General features: G+C 37.3%; 1 non-coding gene across 1 annotated transcript; it reads right to left on the reverse strand.

The window, feature by feature from the left end:
• Nucleotides 1–10382: 10382 nt before the first annotated feature.
• Nucleotides 10383–10501, reverse strand: LOC128650483 (5S ribosomal RNA). The gene has a single exon (XR_008400781.1). It is a non-coding gene; the product is annotated as a 5S ribosomal RNA (ribosomal RNA).
• Between the last annotated feature and the right edge of the window lie 169 nt (nucleotides 10502–10670).

Raw genomic sequence — 10670 nt, forward strand, 5'->3', positions numbered from 1 at the left:
CCTGCAATTCTATATCCAAAAATACTATTTTGGTGGTACTTTGATCGTATGTAAATTTTAGATTCATGTTATTAGTATTAATGTTATTTATGAATTGATTCATTGTCTCTACTTCTCCATCCCACACCACCAGAAGGTCATCTATATATCTTCCATAGTAGATAATATGTTCCTTAAGGGGGTTCCCATCTCCATAGACGTGGGCAGCCTCCCACCAACCCATGAATAGGTTGGCATAGGAGGGGGCAAATTTAGCCCCCATGGCTGTCCCACGCCTCTGGAGATAGCAGCCCCCCTCGAACATAAAAAAATTGTGAGTAAGCAGAAATTCAACTGCTGTTAGCAAAAAATATTTTATATCCTCTGAATAATTAGAATGATTATTGAGGAAATATGATATAGCAGCTAACCCCTGGTGGTGTGGGATAGATGTATACAAAGATGTCACATCTATGGTAATGAAACGGTATGTATCCTGCCACTGGAGGTCTTTCATGTGATTTAATATCTGTGTAGAGTCTTGAACATAGCTCATAAGCTCTCCTACCAGTGGCTGGAGATATGTATCCACCAATTCTGATAGAGGTTCAAGGAGTGACCCCACCCCTGATATGATAGGACGTCCCGGAGGGTTTTTACTGTCCTTATGCAGTTTAGGAACAAAGTAAAAGATTGGTGTATACGGAGTTGAGGGAAGCAGTGTATCAAAGTGTGACTCTTTGAAGGCTCCAGCTTCTCTACCTAGTGTGAGGATGTCAGCTAATTGTGTTTTAAATTTATTAGTAGGATTAAAAGTTAATTTAGCATATACTTCCTCATCATGTAGCTGTCTGTGGGCCTCTGAGACATAATAGTCTCAGTCCATGATCACTACATTTCCCCCCTTGTCCGATTCTTTTATTACAATATTTGTGTTATTCCCCAATTTTTTTAGGGCCTCATGTTGTTCAAAAGTAAGGTTGTGTCTATATTTGTCTTTGGAACCTTTGCTTTTTGTAACGCTCTCTGACAAAACTTTTAATTTGTTTTCAACTGTGCGCTGAAATACATCTATACTTTTACTTCTGCTATTAACAGGGTAAAAGCTACTTCTTTTCATGCTTGGTGTAAAAATAGGTGGTGTCACTCTGGTTTCATCTTCCATTAAATTCTCATTTAGCATTGTTGTTAAATCTAGGATTAAACATTGTTCATTAAAGGGGAGTTGGTTTTTATTATTATTAATGGGTGTAACCTGAGGGGGTGTCGCCTGAGGGGATGTCAAATCGGCCTGCTCAGCACCGTCCTTTGAGTCTGAAAAATGATTCTTAAGAGTTAATTTTCTTACAAATTTATTTACATCATGGACGGTGCTGAACAGGTCAAAATGTACAGTGGGAAACTGCACTTTTTTGTTTTTCTTTGATGAGGCATCCATCCTATTTTTCTGATGCATGCTAATATGACGTTGACCTCTCCCAGCACTTTGCCACCTATAGACCTTATCAAATTCATAATCCCTTTTGTCCCTGGCTAGTTTCTGTTTTTTGAAAGCCCAAAGTTCCCTAGTGAACTTAGCCATATTATCTTCAAATTTTTTATCATATGTTTTAAAAATTTTTTGTAAATTTATCCAAATATGACTTAACAGCAACAGAGGTAGAAGTACTGGGCCTAGGTTTAGGCTTCGCTCCCACTGTACATTTTGACCTGTTCAGCACCGTCCATGATGTAAATAAATTTGTAAGAAAATTAACTCTTAAGAATCATTTTTCAGACTCAAAGGACGGTGCTGAGCAGGCCGATTTGACATCCCCTCAGGCGACACCCCCTCAGGTTACACCCATTAATAATAATAAAAACCAACTCCCCTTTAATGAACAATGTTTAATCCTAGATTTAACAACAATGCTAAATGAGAATTTAATGGAAGGTGAAACCAGAGTGACACCACCTATTTTTACACCAAGCATGAAAAGAAGTAGCTTTTACCCTGTTAATAGCAGAAGTAAAAGTATAGATGTATTTCAGCGCACAGTTGAAAACAAATTAAAAGTTTTGTCAGAGAGCGTTACAAAAAGCAAAGGTTCCAAAGACAAATATAGACACAACCTTACTTTTGAACAACATGAGGCCCTAAAAAAATTGGGGAATAACACAAATATTGTAATAAAAGAATCGGACAAGGGGGGAAATGTAGTGATCATGGACCGAGACTATTATGTCTCAGAGGCCCACAGACAGCTACATGATGAGGAAGTATATGTTAAATTAACTTTTAATCCTACTAATAAATTTAAAACACAATTAGCTGACATCCTCACACTAGGTAGAGAAGCTGGAGCCTTCAAAGAATCACACTTTGATACACTGCTTCCCTCAACTCTGTATACACCAATCTTTTACTTTGTTCCTAAACTGCATAAGGACAGTAAAAACCCTCCGGGACGTCCTATCATATCAGGGGTGGGGTCACTCCTTGAACCTCTATCAGAATTGGTGGATACATATCTCCAGCCACTGGTAGGAGAGCTTATGAGCTATGTTCAAGACTCTACACAGATATTAAATCACATGAAAGACCTCCAGTGGCAGGATACATACCGTTTCATTACCATAGATGTGACATCTTTGTATACATCTATCCCACACCACCAGGGGTTAGCTGCTATATCATATTTCCTCAATAATCATTCTAATTATTCAGAGGATATAAAATATTTTTTGCTAACAGCAGTTGAATTTCTGCTTACTCACAATTTTTTTATGTTCGAGGGGGGCTGCTATCTCCAGAGGCGTGGGACAGCCATGGGGGCTAAATTTGCCCCCTCCTATGCCAACCTATTCATGGGTTGGTGGGAGGCTGCCCACGTCTATGGAGATGGGAACCCACTTAAGGAACATATTATCTACTATGGAAGATATATAGATGACCTTCTGGTGGTGTGGGATGGAGAAGTAGAGACAATGAATCAATTCATAAATAACATTAATACTAATAACATGAATCTAAAATTTACATACGATCAAAGTACCACCAAAATAGTATTTTTGGATATAGAATTGCAGGCTGATATAAATAAACATATTGTCAATACCACCTTGTATAGGAAACCCACTGGGGGTAACACCATTCTAAATTTCAAATCAAGTCATCCTGGGCACGTTAAAAAAGCAATACCCAAGGGACAGTATATAAGGACAAAAAGAACCTGCTCAAATACTCAAATATATGAGGAGCAGAGCAAAATATTAGATCAGAGACTTCTAAATAGGGGGTATCCAGAGAGTTTGCTCAGAAAGACTAAAGAGGAGGTAGACTATAAGATATCCAAGAGATAACCTTTTGAGATATAAAAAGGCATCTGCTCAACAAAAGTCATTAAGTGAAAACAAAATTGTGTTCAGCACTCCATATAGTCTAGAATACAACAAAATCTGTAACATAATAAGAGAGTGTCTTCCCATTTTAACTACAGATTCAAGTTTAGAAACAATAGCGACACAAGGTTGCAAATTTGTAGCTAGAAAGATTAAAACCATTGGGAATATGATAGCCCCCTCAGATTTGCCGAATGACAGAAAGACAACATGGTTACCAAACAGACTTGGTTTTTATAAATGCAAAGCAGCACGATGCAAAACTTGTAATTATGTAACTGAGGGTACTTCCTTTACTTCAACAGTAACGAAACGTATATATGACATCAGATATAGACTAAATTGTAAATCCACCCATGTAATCTACTTACTCACCTGTAGGGGGTGCCAAATCCAATATGTGGGGAAAACGAAACGCTTTTTAAAAGATAGGGCCCTTGAACATGTCAGAGATATAGAGGACCCTGATATATTTACCCCAGTATCAAGACATTTTAAAACAGTCCACTCTGGAGATGCTTCACTTCTATCTATTCAGGCTATAGACTTTGTCCCCCCACACAAAAGAGGTGGTGACAGAATTCATAAACTTGATTACAAAGAAGCAAAATGGATTTTCCTATTGCACACTAGTTCCCCGACTGGCATAAACAAAGAAAGTGATGTGAATTTATTCATTTGAAATTTCTAAATAGACATACTTTTAATTGAGGTACAATACAACTAATATATGGATATAGTACAGCATGAAATGAAGTAATATATATATGTATAAACATCACAAATCCCTTTACTGGCACCCTGATACATCATAAGCAATGAATCAATACATTGAAACCTGGTCCTTATGTGGTAGCAGATAGGTATAACTCCAAAGAATTTAATACTGATAATATAAATTTAAATTCTGATATATGCTCACCTATTACTAAAAGGTGAGACTAACATTAAGTATAAAATATTATATTGAGTATTACTGTGTGTCCCTTTTTTCACCCCTTCTACAGTGTATATTCACCTATGTATAAAAAGGCATGACAGGGTTAATATGTTTTTTAAGTAATTAATTGTTTAATTGATTTTTATTGGTATAAGTAGGCCTCTGTAACGACAACATACAGCAGTGATCAAGTGTGGAGGAGCCACACGAAACATGTCTGCAGTTGTCGCCAGAGACCCTGGATTGCCTATGTGGAGCTAAGGCTCTTGTTGTTTTTATTTGTTGCCAATAAAGAATAGCTTTTACACTACCAACGTTACCCTGGCTGCTTGCTTCTTCCTGTACCTCTGTGAAGCCCGGAAGTTTTGGAAACTGTGCTGCATTTGATTAAGCGTCCTGGACATAGGCGCTTTCTCTGGGCTCCAGACTACGGAAGTACGGATACTAGGAGAAACGCTCACGCTGAAGAAACGCTGCTACAGGTCACGGATTTCCCCGGTTACGTAAGCGCCACTTTTCCGTTATCTCTCTGTATTACATGTTCTTGAGTGGCTGCAGGATATAAAAGGGGTACGGCAAAGTGTTAGCCATTCCGTGGAGCAAATTAAGCGTTATTAATGTGCGGAGCTGAAGATTACAGCAATATCATGTATGCAGCAGCCTGAGTTTAAAGGGGTATTATCGGTATACATATTGTGAACAGTTCACTTATAAGTGTATCAGTAAGTACACATCTTTGTATTGTTTCAAGCTATTCTGGTAACACAGACTGTACACTGATAAAACTGGTGGACATTACACACAATTTGGAGTTACAACAGATTATAACAATGTCAGAACCTATACAAGGATTCGTATTTAAAGATCTGGAAGCTACATTACAGGGCTATGATCAGGAGGTGGACAATATATTATTAGAAAATGAGAACTCATTAGATGGCCTTTTCTTTCAAATGGATGAACTTAGAAGAAAGGACATTAAATTAGATTTGGACATAAAGACTTTCCTAATGTATAAACGACAGAAAAGGATCCCAAGAGGGTTAAGAATAAGAAAATTCCCCTCATTTTTGGTAACAGACGTGGACTTTATTAAAAAATGGAACTTGATATTGGATGCATGTTCCTTTGCTTTAATAGACCTGCTAGTAGAATATAAGAAACAGCAAAGGAGAGAGTCCATCGATCACATTAAAACTGTGCAAAGAGATTTACAAGTCTTTCAGATAGACAAAGATTTTAAAACATATGATAAAAAATTTGAAGATAATATGGCTAAGTTCACTAGGGAACTTTGGGCTTTCAAAAAACAGAAACTAGCCAGGGACAAAAGGGATTATGAATTTGATAAGGTCTATAGGTGGCAAAGTGCTGGGAGAGGTCAACGTCATATTAGCATGCATCAGAAAAATAGGATGGATGCCTCATCAAAGAAAAACAAAAAAGTGCAGTTTGCAGAGACAGAATATGACGTTGACACCTCCGAGCACGATTCAAGTGAGGAAGTAATGGAATTGGAAGGGATGTCAGTATTGGATGTACCACCAGAAGTTAATGAAAGTATGCCAAAAAACGAGTCACGCACAGGGACAAAACTCACAAGAAAAAAAACAGAAGGGGCAGTAGGGGGAGAAACAAGCAGAAGGGGGGGCAGAGGAAGATACCAGACACAAAACCAAATAAAGAAATATGCGTAAAAAATGTTGTAAATTTATCCAAATATGACTTAACAGCTACAGAGGTAGAAATACTGGGCCTAGGTTTAGGCTTCGCTCCCACTGTACATTTTGACCTGTTCAGCACCGTCCATGATGTAAATAAATTTGTAAGAAAATTAACTCTTAAGAATCATTTTTCAGAGTCAAAGGACGGTGCTGAGCAGGCCGATTTGACATCCCCTCAGGCGACACCCCCTCAGGTTACACCCATTAATAATAATAAAAACCAACTCCCCTTTAATGAACAATGTTTAATCCTAGATTTAACAACAATGCTAAATGAGAATTTAATGGAAGATGAAACCAGAGTGACACCACCTATTTTTACACCAAGCATGAAAAGAAGTAGCTTTTACCCTGTTAATAGCAGAAGTAAAAGTATAGATGTATTTCAGCGCACAGTTGAAAACAAATTAAAAGTTTTGTCAGAGAGCGTTACAAAAAGCAAAGGTTCCAAAGACAAATATAGACACAACCTTACTTTTGAACAACATGAGGCCCTAAAAAAATTGGGGAATAACACAAATATTGTAATAAAAGAATCGGACAAGGGGGGAAATGTAGTGATCATGGACCGAGACTATTATGTCTCAGAGGCCCACAGACAGCTACATGATGAGGAAGTATATGCTAAATTAACTTTTAATCCTACTAATAAATTTAAAACACAATTAGCTGACATCCTCACACTAGGTAGAGAAGCTGGAGCCTTCAAAGAGTCACACTTTGATACACTGCTTCCCTCAACTCCGTATACACCAATCTTTTACTTTGTTCCTAAACTGCATAAGGACAGTAAAAACCCTCCAGGACGTCCTATCATATCAGGGGTGGGGTCACTCCTTGAACCTCTATCAGAATTGGTGGATACATATCTCCAGCCACTGGTAGGAGAGCTTATGAGCTATGTTCAAGACTCTACACAGATATTAAATCACATGAAAGACCTCCAGTGGCAGGATACATACCGTTTCATTACCATAGATGTGACATCTTTGTATACATCTATCCCACACCACCAGGGGTTAGCTGCTATATCATATTTCCTCAATAATCATTCTAATTATTCAGAGGATATAAAATATTTTTTGCTAACAGCAGTTGAATTTCTGCTTACTCACAATTTTTTTATGTTCGAGGGGGGCTGCTATCTCCAGAGGCGTGGGACAGCCATGGGGGCTAAATTTGCCCCCTCCTATGCCAACCTATTCATGGGTTGGTGGGAGGCTGCCCACGTCTATGGAGATGGGAACCCACTTAAGGAACATATTATCTACTATGGAAGATATATAGATGACCTTCTGGTGGTGTGGGATGGAGAAGTAGAGACAATGAATCAATTCATAAATAACATTAATACTAATAACATGAATCTAAAATTTACATACGATCAAAGTACCACCAAAATAGTATTTTTGGATATAGAATTGCAGGCTGATATAAATAAACATATTGTCAATACCACCTTGTATAGGAAACCCACTGGGGGTAACACCATTCTAAATTTCAAATCAAGTCATCCTGGGCACGTTAAAAAAGCAATACCCAAGGGACAGTATATAAGGACAAAAAGAACCTGCTCAAATACTCAAATATATGAGGAGCAGAGCAAAATATTAGATCAGAGACTTCTAAATAGGGGGTATCCAGAGAGTTTGCTCAGAAAGACTAAAGAGGAGGTAGACTCTATACCAAGAGATAACCTTTTGAGATATAAAAAGGCATCTGCTCAACAAAAGTCATTAAGTGAAAACAAAATTGTGTTCAGCACTCCATATAGTCTAGAATACAACAAAATCTGTAACATAATAAGAGAGTGTCTTCCCATTTTAACTACAGATTCAAGTTTAGAAACAATAGCGACACAAGGTTGCAAATTTGTAGCTAGAAAGAGTAAAACCATTGGGAATATGATAGCCCCCTCAGATTTGCCGAATGACAGAAAGACAACATGGTTACCAAACAGACTTGGTTTTTATAAATGCAAAGCAGCACGATGCAAAACTTGTAATTATGTAACTGAGGGTACTTCCTTTACTTCAACAGTAACGAAACGTATATATGACATCAGATATAGACTAAATTGTAAATCCACCCATGTAATCTACTTACTCACCTGTAGGGGGTGCCAAATCCAATATGTGGGGAAAACGAAACGCTTTTTAAAAGATAGGGCCCTTGAACATGTCAGAGATATAGAGGACCCTGATATATTTACCCCAGTATCAAGACATTTTAAAACAGTCCACTCTGGAGATGCTTCACTTCTATCTATTCAGGCTATAGACTTTGTCCCCCCACACAAAAGAGGTGGTGACAGAATTCATAAACTTGATTACAAAGAAGCAAAATGGATTTTCCTATTGCACACTAGTTCCCCGACTGGCATAAACAAAGAAAGTGATGTGAATTTATTCATTTGAAATTTCTAAATAGACATACTTTTAATTGAGGTACAATACAACTAATATATGGATATAGTACAGCATGAAATGAAGTAATATATATATGTATAAACATCACAAATCCCTTTACTGGCACCCTGATACATCATAAGCAATGAATCAATACATTGAAACCTGGTCCTTATGTGGTAGCAGATAGGTATAACTCCAAAGAATTTAATACTGATAATATAAATTTAAATTCTGATATATGCTCACCTATTACTAAAAGGTGAGACTAACATTAAGTATAAAGTATTATATTGAGTATTACTGTGTGTCCCTTTTTTCACCCCTTCTACAGTGTATATTCACCTATGTATAAAAAGGCATGACAGGGTTAATATGTTTTTTAAGTAATTAATTGTTTAATTGATTTTTATTGGTATAAGTAGGCCTCTGTAACGACAACATACAGCAGTGATCAAGTGTGGAGGAGCCACACGAAACATGTCTGCAGTTGTCGCCAGAGACCCTGGATTGCCTATGTGGAGCTAAGGCTCTTGTTGTTTTTATTTGTTGCCAATAAAGAATAGCTTTTACACTACCAACGTTACCCTGGCTGCTTGCTTCTTCCTGTACCTCTGTGAAGCCCGGAAGTTTTGGAAACTGTGCTGCATTTGATTAAGCGTCCTGGACATAGGCGCTTTCTCTGGGCTCCAGACTACGGAAGTACGGATACTAGGAGAAACGCTCACGCTGAAGAAACGCTGCTACAGGTCACGGATTTCCCCGGTTAGGTAAGCGCCACTTTTCCGTTATCTACCCTATTATCTAGTTGGAGAGAGTCACAAGTTAAAATATTGTATCACGTATACTTAACCCCATATGTTATGGCGAAATGGGGCAATTCTCAAAATAACTGTTGTAAACGATGTAGATATGTAAATGCAGATATAGTACATTGTATGTACTCATGCCCCAAAATTAAAATTTTTTGGTTAAAAATCACTTATTGGTTGAAAAAGAAATGTAAGATTAGATTAGACATTACCCCAAAAGAAGTTTTTTTCTTAGTAGAAGGTTCAACCCACGGGTCAAATACTCGTTTTCTAAACACTATAATATTAATTGTAAGAAATATGATATTAAGTGAATGGAATTCCAAAAAGAGTTTAAGCATAAAGGTTTTCTTAAGGCGAATACAGTTGCAATTGACATATGAACAATTCGACACAGACAATCAATCCGAAAAACAAATTGCAAAATTTATGCTTAAATGGGAACTTTATATAAGGTCATTAGATCGGGCAATGCAACAAATAATTATTAAACCATTTGAAAATTCAATATATATTCAAGAGGAACAACTTAGGGGGAGCTGGAGAGTGTAGGGCAGGAGCGGGACGGAGCGTGAGAGGTTTAAGGTCAAAATCAGTATTATACATAAAAAGGAGAAAGGAAGGAACTTTCCCTTTTTTTTTTTTTTTTGGTTCTTGTCTGTTTGTTTGTATGATTTTATTTTTATCTGTTCTATCGCCTTAGAATTAGTAAGGTGCATGTACGATTTGACAATACAATGAGCCAAAAGAAGAGAGAGAGGGGAAGGAAGGAAGGAAGAAGGTTAAAAGATAGATAAGGGAGGGGGGGGGAAATGAGAGTACAGACTACATTAATATATATGGAATATATTGTGTTAAATACTTATATAATATATATGAATATAAGTTGGAAAAACGAGGTTTATATGTTATTTAATAGCAGAATATTATATCAATTGGAATTGTGTAACTGCGACTAGAGTCACATTCAAGAAGATGATACTGCAATTGTAAAAGTTAGCAACATGTTTTTGTTGCCTTTTTGTATCTTTTTTTACACTGTATGTACATGATATAATACATGATTATCTCAATAAAATACAAAATAAAAAAAAAAAAATATGACGCATGCTTCACTGCTTTAAAAACGAAAAAAAACAGCCTACCGCACCTGGTGTTCCCAGGCGGTCTCCCATCCAGGTACTGACCAGGCCTGGCCCTGCTTAACTTCCGAGATCAGACGGGATCGGGTGCATTCAAGCCAGTGTGGCGGTAGACACTTACCGCTTCTTCCCAAAGCTTTTTGTTCTTGCTCATGCTGTCATTCACAGTCTGTAAAAAATTGAAGAGTTAAAACGGGGTTAAAATTTAGATGGCAAATATATAAATAAATTAATAAATAGTGCCAGTACAGGCCCAGAATCACTTGCTGACCCATGACAAAAAC

Source organism: Bombina bombina, chromosome 2 (assembly GCF_027579735.1).
Source record: "Bombina bombina isolate aBomBom1 chromosome 2, aBomBom1.pri, whole genome shotgun sequence".
Classification (NCBI taxonomy): Eukaryota; Metazoa; Chordata; class Amphibia; order Anura; family Bombinatoridae; genus Bombina; species Bombina bombina.